A 17,407-nucleotide genomic window follows, 5' to 3' on the forward strand; every position below is an offset into this window, starting at 1 on the left:
ATACGTATGTGCATAGATACGTATGTGCATAGATACGTATGTGCATATATACATATATATGTAAGTGTCCGCATATATTTTTTCTCGTCACTTGTTCTGTCGCTTCACTGCAGCAAAACCAAGTTGTGAGGAAAACCCTGACGATATGCGTAGAATTGAAACCATGGGTTCATATTAAATATATTTATGTATGCATGGACATATGTACATATGTTAAAATGTAGTTTCGATTTAAAAAAAATCGGATGAAGTTTTTCTTTCGCCATTCATACACCTCTAATTTCAGTATTTATTAAAAAAACTCAATGAAATTCAAAAACTCTATCTTGCATTTGGGTTTACTCAATACCAATTTGAGCTGTCGCAGTGTTATCAAAAAAAAAAAGTTATCAATAGGTAGGTTCAGAAGGCGCAGCAGTTGAGCGCAACCGTTGCTAAACAAAAATCAGTGATCGTTATGCGTCTTTTGAACGACTTCATACATTAGCTGTCAAATTCAACTCTCAAAGGTACACACCAACATGTTGTCTCAAATGATCAGATATTGCGATCATCTAACACGCAACTATTCAGTTGATCAGAAGTACGCAAGAACGCGTTCAGAAGGTGCAATTGCACCAGTTACTGAGCTGTTTCGCCTTCTGAACGTGCCAAATGAAAATTCGTTTCTCTTGAAATCAAGTTATATGGCTGCGTATGTATGTATGTACATATTCCGAAATTTTTTTTATTTGTAAAGGCTCTCAAGAAAAACTAAAAATTCATATAAAATTACGCACAATAAATGGAAAATAAATTTTCTTCTATAAAAAATTTCTTAAATCAGTATGCAGCTCTTAAGAAAAAAATGCTCGTACATCTCGTCGCTACCATGTCCAACTATCGAATGTGAAAATCGGCACTTTTCAAAATTTTGATTTGTCACTAATAATTTTATTTCGTATAGCAGCATTGCTTAAGTTATTGTTTTTGACAACTTATTTGTTGGTTAATGACTGCAAATAGTTTTATAGAAAATTAGAGACGAGAAATAATACTTTCATAAAAATTTAAGTACATACATAGATTTAAAAAGCTGCTTGAATACAAAAGTTTTATGAAAATGTCACATTAAACAACTGTCTAAATCTACGTTATTTTTTATAAATAAGGCCGTAAACATTTCCTTACATCGTCGATTTCCATATTCTATTTTTACTCTTTCAATTTCACTGACCAGCGCTGCAAACGATATCAACTAGTAGGCTAACAACCAGAATTGAAATTTAATACGCAAGTACTTACCGTACTACAAGTATACAGAGAGTAGATTTACTACTCCCTTTTGGCAGCAGCAAATATCTCTCGTACGCGATGAGGGAAAGTAGAGTACGTACTTTGGTGGAGTAATAGCAAGTACGTCAAGTATTTACTTTCTCAACGCCAAGTAGTGTATGTATGCGGAAAAAAAGTAACAATGTGTTGGGAGTAGAGTACAATGCAAGGAGTACTTATTGAATGAAATGCGGCAAATACAATTGCGCTGGACTCTAACACACACTGTCACAACAAGCATACAGTTCACAGCCATATAATAACGTTGGTAACAAAAAAGTTTTAGCTAAAAGCAGTCGAGTTCTCACTGGTGTAAAGTGTTGCGTAGTCCATAAAGACCGAAGCATGCCATAAACCTTGCCTATTGTATTGTAAATGTGTGTACTATATGACAAAGTTCTATTAAAAAAGACCCCTAAGTTCCTAGCAGTGTCCACAAATTTTATCACAGAGTTGTTGAGTTTTATTTCCATAAAGTCGTCAATATTGAACGTCTTCTTATAAATAGCGATGCACTGGGATTTGTTTGGATTCAGAACTAAACCATTAACGCAAGCCCACCTATTTAAGAGTTCTAAGTCAGAATTCAGGTTAGTAATACAGTTGTTAATGGACGTCAAAGGACAGTTAACATATAATTGAACGTCATCTGCATAGATATGCACATCACTATGTTTGAAGGCATTATGTAGGTCGTTAATGTACAACACAAACAACAATGGACCCAGAATTGAACCCTGGGGAACGCCCGGATTATAGGTAAACAGCTGGATGTTACGTTGCCAGCACTTACTACCTGTGAACGATCATTAATGAACGATTTCACTAAATTTAAGGCCGTTTGTGAGAAGTTAAATAGGTTTTTGAGTTTTGTGCTCGAGGACTTTGGGCAGGAAGGGAAGTGTCGCAATAGGCCTATAATCACCATTGGGTTTTTCAATTGGAACTATCTTAGCTCTTTTCCAGCAGAGTGGGAAATCCGAAGTTACCAAGATGGTATTCAGAGCAAAAGTTACGTAAGATAGAATTTTAGGTAGAATGCACTTGCAGAACTTAGGATGAATACCAAAAGTACCAGTAGCATTCGACTTAACGCTAAGTATAGACTGAACAACTTCACAATCATCAACACTTTTGAAACAAAAACCAGAAGACGTAACATTCAAACAAGTACTATACCTTACAGGACATATACTGCAGCATTCAGCAGACAATTGCACAAATTTATTGTTAAGCTCACTCACATCTAAATTTTCCGACACATAATTGCTTTTGTTACCAATCCCGATTTCTTGAATACGTTTCCATGTCTTTTTAGAACCTATTGCAATGCTGAATTGATGTTCATAATACTTAAGCTTTTGCTATTTTATGGCTCTGGTAACTTCTCTTCTCCGAGCCTTGAAACCACTGTAGGTTGTTTCACACCTAGATCGCTTCCATTTACGATAAGCCGCGTTGCGCTTGTGAATCAGTTTCTTAATATAATTGTTAAACCAAGGGCGGTTACGAACACTGGTTGATTTAGTTACGAGCGGAACAAATACTTCCAAGAGTGTATTAATATGGGTCTGAATAAAATTGATCTGATCGTTTGAAGAAACGAAGTTGTAGACGGATCCCCAATCGGTAGCATCGACAGCCACTTCAACCCAGCAAAAAACAAGATTACCATAGAAACGAATGTGGATACGAGCTAGGCGATGGGAATCGCTTACCCTTTCGCTTCAGGAAGGCCTTATTTTAACATGGGCATGTCATTGGCGGTAAGCCCTTACCCGCAGCATTACCTTCAAACGAAGGGAGAACGCATGGATAAACAGAATCCAGAGAAGCGAACAAAGAATGCCTTACAGAGAAACTAATGTAGAATGCCCAGATGTGTACATACTTATTTATATTATATCAGAAAATGTCTTAAAAGATTAAATTTAATTAAAATTTTTATAAATCAGTTTTTATACAAACATATGTATGTATTTGGGTATTAAGATTTTACTTAAAAATCGGTATGTATGTACATACATGCATATTTAATTAAGCTTAAAATTGTACTTCCTCACTCATGTACTTCACTTCATTGACTGACTTCAACTTCGCTGCAAATTGAACAAAGCAAAACATGATTTTTATGCGAGTCAAATTTCCACGGAAACTAACGGTAGGAAAAGATTTTTTGGATATTCATTATATTTTTCAGCTGACTACGATGCAGCATTCTACGTTGCATTCCCCGAAATGAAGCAAAGAAGCGAAAAAAATCAAATATTGTATGACATTCTACTTTGCATTCCCTGAAATGATGCAAAGAAGCGAATTAAGAAAGAAATATTATAGGACATTCTACTTTGCATTCCCCAAAATGAAACAAAGAAGCGAAATAAATAAAATATTGTAGGACATTCTACTTTGCATTACCGACAATGCCTAAAAGAAGCGAAAAAATTCGAAGGCATTATAACGCTATGCCTTCTAGAATACGTTACCACTAAAAGCAATTACCGATTTTTTGCTGGGAAGTTGCTTATATCAATGGGTTGAAAGTCCCGATATGAAAACGATAACTCATTACAAATGCTCATGAAATCAAATGTCAGAAAGATGAGATCGTGCTTGGAAAAATTCGGAACGGATAGTTGGTCGTAGATTAGTATTTTTGATATATCACTTACAAAAAATAAGTCCAAAAGAGTGCAGCTGGTTTGAGTGAAATGTGTAGGAGTCCTTATGTTGGCAGAATACAGACCCAAATTTCCCATCTCTGTTGAAAATTTACCTTCTCGAAGTAGGTTGCTGTTAAAATCCCCAGCTATAACTATGTTGTTGTAGTTTAGAGTAAGATTTCCGATGAAATCCATAAAGTGCTCATAAGAAACATGTTTATTAGGTCTGTAAACACAGACTATGATAATTTTCTTGCATATAGATATAATTTCGACAAAAAGATATTCTAGATGCTTTCCATTTCCAGACAACCGGTCAGGTACGAGCATGATTTTTAATTTCGACCAAACTCAAATACATTGTTTTTTGGTCCAAATAATGAGACACGTATTTTTTCTTTTGCATCAGAAAAATTTTTCGGCCGAATTAAACGGCAAAAATCAACTTTTCGAATTGACAGTGAGAATGTTTTTTTAAAATGCCCATAACTTTGTCAAAATTTAATAGATTCCAACAATGTTTTTACTCAAATGTCAGTGATTCTTGTCACTTCAAGATAGAATGATATAATTATTGATTATCATTATTTAAAATTTTTTTATATATCAATAAACAAAAAGTGCAAATTTTTTTTAAACTTAATTTCTCAAAAAGTGTATTTTTTTTTCTCTCAAACGTTTTTACCGGGAAAGAGACACTTTGAACTACAATCAACCCAAATCTCTAATAGCGAAGATTTTTTTTCTGAGTTATGATATTTCCGATGAAAGCGATGGCGATTTTGAGAGTGATGACAGCATAACAGATGCGGATTTTTGCCTTGAAGATACTGGCCCCAACTTTACAGCAGAGGAACTTGACAATGAGGTTTCAGACTGTTTAGAACAGATGGCTGAATCCAGTGATGTGTTTGAAAATCAAATAAATACTTCGTTTGATGTTAGTTCGCACGCTGGTTCACCAAATTCGAGCAATTGTGCCATCAAAGATTCAATTTCGTCTCCCTCATTTAGAAAGCCATCAAAGCATTCATACTTTTTGCCCACAGTCAGAAATAACGATGTTCAATACAATTCCACAAATGGTGGTTTCACGGAAGAAGGTTTGTACTCTGAAACCTGTTTATTCTCCGATTAGTTTGAGATGTAAATAAAATTTTTTCAGCTTTACAAGACATCAATCCAAAATCAAAACATTTTCAAGAAATAACGTGGATGAAAAGGGGAATGCAACTTCATGTAAATAATATTGCGTTTCTTGGAGAAAATAATAAATGGACTCCGCAATCTGGGAATATAGCACGATACGATCGAAAGATAAAAGCGTATGTGGACGTGGATTGCCCACACATAATAAAAGAATACAACGCCCATATGGGTGGGGTCGACCTAATGGATGGGCTGATGGGCAGATACCATGATTCAATAATACAAGGTTAGATAATTATTGACAGCTGCGGTTTGACACTCCCTTACAAAAGGTTGCATTTACGAAGGACAGAGAAAGGGCAAGAATGCAATCCCTTGTTGCGAAAATGGTAGTAGAAAAGTACTCAAAGTAGGCAATTAATGGTGAAATTCCTTTCGTAAATTCTAATGTATTTGCAGGAAATCTGGCATTTTAAACGCAATGTTGAACGTAATATTGATATATCTACGTGAATTACGTAATTTATATGCTATTTAGCCGTATAAAAACTGCGAAATGACTCAAAAATAAAATAAGACTACTATGAGATTGATGTAAACATCCAATGCTTACGTTTTCATCAGTTAAATATGCTTCATATGCATATACAAATAAACATATTGCACAATAGCTTATACTTTTATTTCCCACCAAAGCTACACTGTTTCCATGTAAATTTGCAAAGAAGCAACATGGTGCCACTGCTAAGGGAGCGGTGCGAGAGAGACAACTGTCAGTTTATCCAACCTTGTTTTATTGAATCATGGGCAGATACCACATTCGGTTGAAGACACGAAATGCAGCTACTCGTATTTTCTACCACTTACTGGATATGACGATGACGAATGCATATATTTTATATCACCGAATAAATCCATCTAAAGAAGCAAGGCAAGTGCTGCCTAATTTTCGCGAATCTGTTCCAGAAAGTCTGTCCAAATGCAAGCAAGGTTTGGTGGGTAGACCATCTGCAGGAATAGCAAAGCCTTCTTCTACAGGTACTGGAACGAAAGCCAAAATACCACGCGATGAGGATCGATATGATGGGTATGGACACAGCCCTGGAATGTCTGATTCTAAGGGGAAAAAAGATGCAAATTTTGCAAAACCTCGGATACACAAATATATTGCATGAAATGTGGACTGAATTTGTGCCTTACGCCAGCTAAGAACTGCTTTCATGACTTTCACAAACCCACAAAATAATTTTTTTTTATATTATATGTCCTATACATATGTTTTATATTATTGATTTACTTTTATGAGATCATATCCTTAGTATATATTTACAAATATTGAATAAAATGTAACTTGAATTTGTGCCTCACGCCGGCGAAAAAACTGCTTTTATGGCTTTATAATCCATCAAAATAATTAGTTATTTCTTTTTATATATTTTTTGCTAATTTTTCCACTTTTTGTTCACCTATAGTATATGTAATAAAAATGAGTCAATAAATTATTTTATGTTCGCAAGTGAAAAATTTGTACACTTTACTGGGAATAACCGTCTGTAGACGGTCATTCTGATTCTGCTCCTGGAGGATGAACCGTTGATGGAAAGGGAAAAGCGAGGTCAGATTTGTAATTTTCATGACCAATTTACCCTAATATGAATTTTATGCCGATTTCTACCCAGTATTTCGATTTGGCCCGATAGAGGGTTAAGAGCAAATATAATTTCCCGATATGTGCCAAACGCATTATAACATATAATTATCACAAACGATAGGGGGGAGAGTGTCTTTAGTAATAAAAGGCAGAAAGAAGAAGAGCAGAGCGAGTAACAAAGTTTCTTACGAATAAAACATATCTTGAGTGGTCAATATTGTTAGTTGAATAAAATCATTGTTGAGCAAATATATACAATGCTTTGGTTGATACAAGTTTTCAATTAATTTTGTGAACTTGCTGTAGACTTGAATCAGCTAACCGTTTATTATTGGAAAAAAAGTTTCAGTTTGACACAAATAAAAGTTTGCTCGAGGTTTGTTGTGTTTACTTTCTTCTTTTATTTGCATATATTAAGCATATGTATTTTTATACATACATATTTACATAAATAGCTACTAGAGTAAATAATGCATATCTATATGGTGGTAAGGATTTCCCAAAAAGAAACGATGAAACAGGAACAGTCGTGCGAAACCCCAGGTCAATAATATCTGCTGGAAGTGCTGTTTTAAGTATACTGCTTTGCTTTTTTCTTGGCTAAATAGATACTTTCAAATTATAATTCAGATTAATTATATATCCACTGAGAAACCCCGGTTGGCATCAAACTTTATATTTTTAAATAACTATGCGCACACCGAAACAACTCGCGGTAGAGTTGTAAAACTATCGATAGTGCCACCATCGATAGTTTTCATGTTTCAGAAAAAAACTATCATTACTCGTTGATAGTTTGCAGCAATACTATCGATAGTGTCAAGCGCTAATATCGATAGTACTATCGATAGTCAGTGTAATGATAACAACTGTTCCAAATTAACCGGGACGGCATCGAAATGCAAAAAAAAACAAATGATTGGGAAAAGAAACAAACTTAGGGCCGTTTTCTCAAGCAACCTTTAACTTTAAAGCTCACTTCATATTTACAGATTGCTTTAAAAATGTATAGTTGTATCTAAAGTAAAGCGTTTAATTATGGAATTTTATTTATTTATTTACATATTTATTACAAATTGTTTAAATTTCGTAATATTTTTTTTTTTGATTTGTTTACAGCCAAGAAACATATGTGCATACGTGAAAAACCGATAATAGAAATGCTTCTGCAACGTTTAAATATAAAGGTAGCTTTTCAATTAGAGATTGGTTGAGAAAACGGCCCTTAAAGAAGGAAGCACAAAGAAAATATCACCTATAATACAAAAATTTGCAAATTTACCAAACCGACGCGCAGCTACACAAAATGGAGAAGTTATGAATAAAATCGGCTGTGCTAGATGTGTTAAACTATCGAGTATTGTCTATATAGTCAACTAGGACTATCTATAGTTTAAGAGTTTTAGAGAAAAATTATCACTACTCATCGATAGGGCCAAAAAAATAAAACTATCGATATCGATAGTTTGACACCTCTAACTCGCGTCGATGGCAAAACTGAAACTGAGACAAACAAGTATGGGCATGTCATAGCACACACTTTTCTTTCTCTACCTAGCGCAGTGATCGACGTGCCATAGCTTACTGAGCGCTCTGTGACCACACGCGTGTTTCACCCACATACGAACAGCGGTAGCGGAGCAATGATTTCCACGCACACAGTCTCATCCATTAGCTGTGTTTCGTATTCTCCAGCAAAAAATATCCAGTAACTTGCCAGTAACCAAATTTCGGAGAGTAAGTCAATATTTACTCCCAATGAGCGAAATATGCAAGAAAGTACGAAAACGCAAAACCAGCAAGAAGTTGCTAGTTTTATGAACAGCCGTTTAATTTGTTATTTTCCAATGCAATTTTCTTAGAAAATTAGTATTTTCCATCTTATTATATATTTAAATAGGTTAATTTTGTCAATTGCAACTCTAAAAGCACCACAAACAGTTATTTTGTTAATGTGAATTACATTAAGCATCATGCCATCAGCTGTTTTTCTTACTGGCAAATAGTTGATAGTAAAAATTTATCCAGTAAAACTTGCAAGTTCAGCTGTCATTTTTGCTCTCTCAATTTCCCCTCTTTTGCTAGTTTCTTGCAAGTTTTTGCGTACGAAAACGACATCCAGTAAAAAACCAGTAAACTTTACTGGATTTACTGGATAGTGCGTACGCGGACAGGGCTATTGAATCGTTTTTATGCAATGGTCGGCATACTAGCGCGTTCAAACGATTCAATAAGTGGGACTGTGTGCATTGCTCAGCTGGTGCTCTTCGTATGTGAAACACACATGTGCTCAGAGAGCGCTCAGCGGTTTTTAGGGGTGGCTCACAAGCATAAATATGTTCCGCTCTCAAACCAAATCGTGGTTGCCTCAACTAAGATTTGGTAACTATGACTAAACCATGTGTTGAAAGAAAGCTTTTCTGCATTAGCAGAGCTTAATACATCGTTTTATGAATCATACCTTAAGTTGAAAGGAATTTGTAGAAGTTTGCTTCAAAAAAATATTTATTAGTATTAACCAAACCCATCAACTAAATTCACGATTTGGTACACCCTAGATGAATATTAGAAGTTTTAATATAGTTAGTTATAATTACCAACCCATGGTAATAGTTCCCAATCCTTGGTAACAGTTCCCAAATATTGTCAAAATTCGGGAACTAAATATCTTTAGTTGTCGAAACTAATCCTTTTTCTCAGTGTACTTGCCGGTCAAACATCATTATCGACGTTTTCGACAACATGCATATAACATGTGATCGATAAAGCAGTCGTTGTATTTAACCAAAGCTTTTACCTCTGATTAGTGCTAATCAGACATTGACAAACAGCCCTTAGGGCCGTTAAAAGAATGGAGTCAGTACCGTCGGTAACGATGTTTAACTGGGGATTAGTGTTAACCAGAGATGGTGAAAATGGCCCTTAATGATACGTACACACCTAGTCAATGAAATTTCATGTGCGTAGTTGGCACAGAGATAAAATATTCGCTTAACAAAACTGAGAACCCCGGTACGAATCGCAGCTGGCGCAATTTTTTACTTTTATTTTTTATACCCGTTCGAGTATAAAGAAGAACAATTAGTCTCTTCATAGGACATGCTCAAACAAAGGTGAATAGTTCAGTCCATATAAAAAGATCAAAAGTGATATTAGTCGCATGTTCCTTTGCGATTGCTCCCGCTGTCATCCCGGATTAGTAAAATATTTTGTAGGGTACTAATGAGTGTACGTGCTTGCCTATTCGCACAAAAAGCATGTCGTCGGGAGGAGTGCAACTGTCGGTGCTTATGGATGTCTCTATTTTCGAGCGAAACCGCGGACATGGTACCAGCTGCTTTCTGGCCGCATAGGCAAACACGTCAGCTGAAGTCACATTTGCAGCGGCTGCAATTACAACTGCAGCGCTGACATTCAACGTGGCGGACTGAGCAGCAACTGCGGTTGCGGTTGCCGTTGTCATGCTCTGCCGGAATAGTTTAGTTTTCGTTCGTCGTATTGAGGGGCCAGACACCTTCCATTGATTGCAGAGTACCAACTACCAACGGGATAATTCTTTTTTGGTGCACAATTCTAATTCGTTTCTAAATTTATTCATTACGCATTCAATGTTGCCATGTTTTCCTTTTCACTTACAAAAAGCGAATAACAGAACAGAATCTAAATTAAAAATTGAATAGAGATTTTTCAGCAACGCCGCCGACAAGTCTGCTGCATTCGCAAATCAGTGTGGCATCGCACATACACTATTTAGCAAATATACAATGCATGCTGATTTTTAGCGGACCTCGTGCTGCAGTTGCTTTTCGTGTTGCTTTTGGCTTGCTGCTACAAATTAATTTCGCTTCATGTGGCCCATTAAGTTGCCGAATTGCATTGTCGAGAGCGATCAGTGCCGCTTCATTAACCACGCAAAGTACATGTACACATGTAAGAACATTAGGGTTGTCCAAAAACAGTAACGTCGGAATTGTAATACTCTCACCCCCTAGGATTGTTCTATATCGAAAAAAGTATACTCCTATTTTTTTATTTTGAAATCAAAAAATATTTAGAGGTCGCTAAAGCGCTCAAACTTTTTCATGTATTTTTATATGGGGGAAAAACAACTTTTCGTAGAAATTGTAGAATTCTTGAAAATTAAAATTTTTCGATCGGAAAACTGTGGTTCTCTTCAGGAGACTTTTAGTAATAATACCCAATTGTTTATTTAACCGTTTTTTAATACTAACGATTTTTTATTGGCCCGCCCATTGCATTTTTCGGGGTTTTTGGCGTACCTATAAATTATAGTTGCGATGAATAAATTGTTAAATAAACAATTGGGTATTATTTCTGGGAATATCCTGCAGATAAACAGAGTTTTCCAATAGAAAAATATTGATTCTTAAGAATTCTATACCATTTCTACGAAAAGTTAATTTTCGCCATATAAAATTTATAAAAAAAAATAGGAATATATTTTTTTCGATATAGATATATATAGGGGTGAGAGCATACAAATTCCGACTTAACTTTTTTTTTAGATGCATTTTTGGAACACCCTAATGAACATACATATGTATAATAAGTAGTTTAGTGGCAAAATAGACTGGTGAAATGGACGAAGGGGTCTGGAGTTTGCCGTCATCACATTTGCAGCTCCTTATGAAATTCATAGGTATCTATTTAAGAATTTGTAAGATTTTCTTCGTATTCTAAGCTAATACAAACATGTGCTTTATAATAATGCATATAACGATTAACTAGAGTGGGAAAGCATTTTGTTACAGACTTCATAACTTCTTTGCATTTCTGAATTTTGTAAAAAGTTGGAGAAATGTTCTTAGCTTTATTTACTTTAAAAATCCAAGTCAATTGCACACATACATACATGCATACATATGTACTAAGATTTTGAATGAGTATACATAGTTTTTTTGAGTAAGGCACTCCGCACATTAAGCTCCTAATCACGGTAGTGTAATCGTTTCGGCATACTAAAGTATAAAGCATTTATGCCGAACCCATGTATTTCAATGAAGCTCTGTAGATTACGATTCCAAATCATGTTTGCGCCTAATCATAAAAGCTTAATGAATCGAAGCGCCCAACATTGTAAGGCACTTGCGGTTTTGAAATCGTCATTTGTTTACTTTTTTGTGTTGGAAATAAAATTTATTTGTCAATTCAATAGAAAATAATTGGAAATGAACGATTTCGTGCTAAAATTCGTGCAAATTGCATTAAACCACAAGCGTTTATGCATAATTTCGGAGCAGAAATATTTGCGGAAGTGCGTGTTGCGAAAGAACGGCCAAAAATTTGTTTATATGTAGAAAGTGTTTATTAGCTGGTGACTTATGCAGGGCGTGCAAGTGTGCAGAAGTCGAGTCGTCATGCATTCGTTTCGGTATGATGAAACGATTACTCTACTTTGACTAGGCGCGTAATGTGCCGAGTGCCTAAGTGTGTAGAAATAGTCATCAGCCCTTAGAAAAATTTTGTCTCTCTTTTAACTTTCCCCATTTCCACTTTGCTAAGCTATTGTAAGAAGAAAACAATCAATGATGGTGGTTTTGGCGACCTTTTTACTTCTCAATTTGTTAATTGTGCTGGCTCGAGGTCAAATGGTTTAAGAAGTTTTTTTTTAGTTAAAACATAGGATTTTAATTTTTTCCAATATATTTCGGTTACCTCGAGCCAGCAATTTGAAAAATTAAGGAAGCAAGGCAAATCTTGATGGCAGCTGTATACTCTTGATTCAATTTCAAGATTGCGCTTGTTAGGGTGTTTGGGTTACTATTTATGTATTCAGTGCAGAATACCTAAAAAATAAAAATAAAAATAAAGGCGCATGCAGCACAGTACAGGTGATAAAAGAGAATCTTCTTAAAAATGGCCTGTGCACCACGTACTCATTAAATTTTTTGTGCAAACATCACAAACCATTTGGCGATTCCGTTACTTACATATGTATGTACATACATAGGTTACGTTTCATTTATCAATTTTTCTGATTTATAATTTATTTATTTTCACCTTGCTGTCATCCTCACATACCCAACGATCGTTTGAGCTCAACTTGGGGTCAAATTGAGAACTAAAAGTATGACATATATATAATCTCAATAAAAGCTCGTTGTTGTGCTTTTTATTCTCACATGTCAAGGAAAAGTTATGTTTCTTCTCTGTGTCACTGTGATCACTGTTTTCTGCTATATTATGAAATTTAAATATATTAAAATTTTATTCAAAATACCTTTACAAACCTCTTTTCCTTGCTACCGTCCATTTTGTTTACTTTTACATTTGGCATTTCTCCTCTTCTTCGCAAAAGAATGGATAAAACTAGGTTGGACACCGGAAAGTTATCGGTTTGATCTGAGATTATTTCATAATTACAGATTAACGTGGGACGAATTTTGTATGGCTAATTTCTTTTTCTAATTACAGATTAGGGAGTTATGCCCAAAAATGGGGATAATCTACTTATATGTAAACCTAGTATAAGGTATTTCTTAAATCTCAAGTGGAGAACCACAGCGTTCTCAACAAAAAGGGAATTTTTATGGTATGAAAATATGACAGTTTCTAAGTTGAGAAGAAGTTAGTTCTCAACTTCAACTCCAATGTGATTCTCTAATTGGTGTCAAACATATCACTGAAATACGGAAACTAAAATACATAGTTGAATAATTTCTACATTAGTTAAAACTTTTTGAAAAATTATTTTTCACAACTTCGTCCCGACTTGTAGCCTAGAGCAGTGATGGAAAAGTAGGAACAATAGTGGCATTTTCGACACTTTCATTCACAGAGGCGCTTTTGGCACAATTCATCCTGTTTTGGCACAATCATAAAATACAGAAATTTAAAATAATAGGCCATATAATAAAAAATCACATACCACATTATAGATAAAAAAATACAAAAAGTGAAAATTAAAAGCACTAAAAAATTAAAATAAGGATGGTGAGAAATATTTACAAACCGCTGAATTCTATTGTGAATACGCAGCACGAAAAGTAACTTTTCCCAACAACAAGCTTTTAATTCCGAATTTTTTAAAGATTATAAGATTGCAGTTTTATAGACCATTAAATAAAAGAGCAAGTTTCATATATTTTCATCCAATAAAAAATTTTCGAACACAATTTATATGGAAAAAAATTCATTAAATTGAAAACTTGGAGTCTCCTTAAAAATTCTGAATTCAAAGTTTGTTGTTGGGAAAACCTGCGGAACTTTTATAATTTTTATATATACATTATATAGCTCATGATAAAAACATAGCAAGGTAGAACCGTTCTCTCAATTTGGCCATGATTTTTTTTTAAAGTTTGCCAGCATTTTAAAATCATATAAAATTGAGAATAAAAAATTGAAATTGTTCGAAATTGTTGTTGCTTGAGATTGAAAATGAAAATGTGTGTGAGTTTGTGAGTAAATTTAAAAATTAAAATGTTTGGATACGTCAAGAATTTTAAAAGTAACTCTCAGCGGTTCTACCTTACTATATTTTTATCATGATATAGCTCATTAATAGTCCAAAATGAGGGTGTTTCCCTTCCTGCGAAGGTCGACTTATATGAGCTCAAATTCATACATCAAACGAGCCTCAATATGAGTCATATTGGACCCTTATTGGCCTCATATAATGCTCATTTTGGACTCTTGTAAAACTATTTTTGGCCTCATATATGAATCATTTCAGACTCTTTTTGAGGCTCTTATCGGTCTCATAAATTACTAAGTTTGGACTCTTATTTTTGGTTGTTCTTTGAGTCTTATTGAATGCACTATAATTGCAGAGGAATTCACCAGAAGTTTCTTTCAAATAGCATACATGCATACTTACGTGCATGTATACATTCCAACACGCCATTAACAGCAGCAGCTGCAGCTAAATTTTGTTTTTTAATTATTTAAATTTCTCTTTTTCTAAGTACGTATTTTCAATTTCGGTATAAACAAGTATAGATATAAATTTCGAATATTTATTGTTTTTATATGCCACAAAGTGCTGGCTCATAACTTGGATCATATATGACTCCTAAAAGATTCATATAAGAGAAAACAAATTTTTTGTTTTTGAAACTCATATTTCTTACCCACCTAGTACAAGGCGTATTTAACAAGGTGGTGTTGGCCGTATATAAGTAAAAAATTACACTAACAAATTATACGCTGATGTCCATACTGTCAAGGCCCGTCCACATACAACTTTGGCGTTGCGTTGGCGCTGGCGTCGCTTTGACAGCGGCGCGCGTAACGCCCGTGCTTGCTACAATGAGCGCTTAGCACAGAATACTTTGGTCACTAAATTAACATACTAGCGGCTGATAAATCAAAATTTTTACATCAATAATTGCATTAAAAACTATATTTCTTGCCCGCATTTGATTAAAAATTAAAATTAAATCACATAATTTTGATTATTTAGAACAGCTGACGAACGACGCGCGCGAAAAGTTGAGAGTTGGCCATCTTTCTGCGTTGTGTTGGCGTTGGCGTTGCCCAACTTTGGTTATATGGAGACTTTCATATAAATACATGTATTCATAGTCAGCTGTCGAAGCGACGCCAACGCCAACGCAACGCCAAAGTTGTATGTAAACGGGCCTTCATTGGTATGAGTTACAACAAACACATCATTTTGACGTAATGGCCTCCACGGCGAAAAACTCAGCTGTCGCCCCAACACCACATTGTTTAATACACCTTGACCTAGTAGCTCGTTTCTGTAACAATTCTCTACCAAGGCGAATTGAGATATGAATTCGCCGTCCTGTTCTCTACTGCTAATGAGTAGTAGAGAATGACGTATATTCTCTACCAGAGTTACAGAAACGAGCTATAGGACTCCTTTCGGACTCACATATTCTGAACGCTCAGAAAATGTTTGCGTAGTACACACTGAAAAAAAATATAAATAAAAACTTAAAAAAAAGCAAAATCGCTACTGCGAAATAATGGTTTGAAATTTACATAAATTCAAATCCGCATAAAAAGAGACCTAGAAGAGAGAGTATAGGTACATATGTACATACATGTGTGTAAAATGTCATAATACCTAGATTTCGGTGTATTTCCCCACCGTAATTGGAATTCTGTGTAATTTCACTATACATTTATGTATATGTTTAAGGAATCCTTCATAAAAGTGAGTTACTGTAATAATTTAGCTAATTAATTATTAGTACGAGGTTGACCGAGCTTTGCCCGGAGTGCATATACTTTTTAAAGTTTTCAAGATTTGGATGGCTTTAAAAAAATATTTTGGAAAAAAATGGATTTCGATATCTATTAAGTAAATTCCTTATTTTAAAATTTAGGTGCCAACCCTATTCCGAAATAGGACGGAATAAATGGTACATAACTTGAGCGCATACGTACTGTGTATACATAGAAAAATGTTAAATGAAATTAACAAGATCAATTTTGTATTAGATAGAAGCGTGGCAACCCTGATGGAAAATATTTTCCGACCAAAGTTCTCAACAATACCTTTCATTTGATATCCATATGGCAATGTTTCAGATAAATTGTGTAGAATTGAAAACAAGTGGCAACCTTACACTATTATCCCAAGCGATAAGATTTTGTATATAGGAAAAGCATTGTTTAAGGACCTTCTCTTGATACCCATAAATAGTAATATTTTACCCTTTTTTGACAAAAAATTAAATAAATATGCGATTCAAAATAGGTGGCAACCCTGTTAAAATATATATGAATTAGAGATCTTTAAAATACCTTCCATTTGATACCCATATTATGATGGTTCAATTGATTTGTAACTAATTTCGAATAGGTGGCAACCTTATACGAGTTCTCTCGGAGATAATGCCTATTCAGATAATCTTAAAATCCCAAACATTATCTGTGTACCAAATTTCATAAAAATCGTTAGAGCCGTTTCAAAGAACCCTATGGATATATATATATATATATACAAGAATTGCTCGTGTAATGTAATAAGATTATATTACTTCAGTGTATTTTAAAAATATACCTAAAAATATATTGTTGTAATTATTATGACTCTAGCTGTAGAACTGAACAAATTCATTAAGTGGTGCACCCAGGGAGAGGTAACAGTTATTTTTTTACCTCCCTTTTATTAGCTTGGGATGTAAAAATGTAATAATGGTGCGCCTAAAAGATGCAGCAATTTCCATTATCAAGTTACATACCTGATGACAGTACGAATGAAAATTCCAAAGATTGATTTTGTTTGTTTTGTGATTGTTGTTGTGTTATTCTATTCGTTATAATAGTTTTAGAATCAATTGAGTTTAAGACTAAAAAGATTGAAATAAAATTATAATTTAATCAGACCCTTAGGTTGGTTTTAAAAGTATAAATAAATCAAGTTAGGTACCTTCCTATTCCGCTTAAACGAAACATATATTTCTATAAATTATTTTTTACTTTTTAGTTAACATTGTAATAAAAGCGAGTTTTTAGTTTTATAAACTATAATTTTTAAACCCGAGCACACTTGTGCACAAGGGTATATTAATTTTGTTCGCATAACGGTTGTTTGTAACATACAAAACGAATCGAGATAGATATGGACAAATGTATACATAAATGATCAGGATGAAAAAAGAAATCGATTAAGCCATGTCTGTCTGTCCGTCCG

The sequence above is a fragment of the Rhagoletis pomonella genome, unplaced genomic scaffold (assembly GCF_013731165.1).
Source record: "Rhagoletis pomonella isolate Grant_MI unplaced genomic scaffold, Rhpom_1.0 Rhpom_scaffold_00007, whole genome shotgun sequence".
NCBI lineage: Eukaryota > Metazoa > Arthropoda > Insecta > Diptera > Tephritidae > Rhagoletis > Rhagoletis pomonella.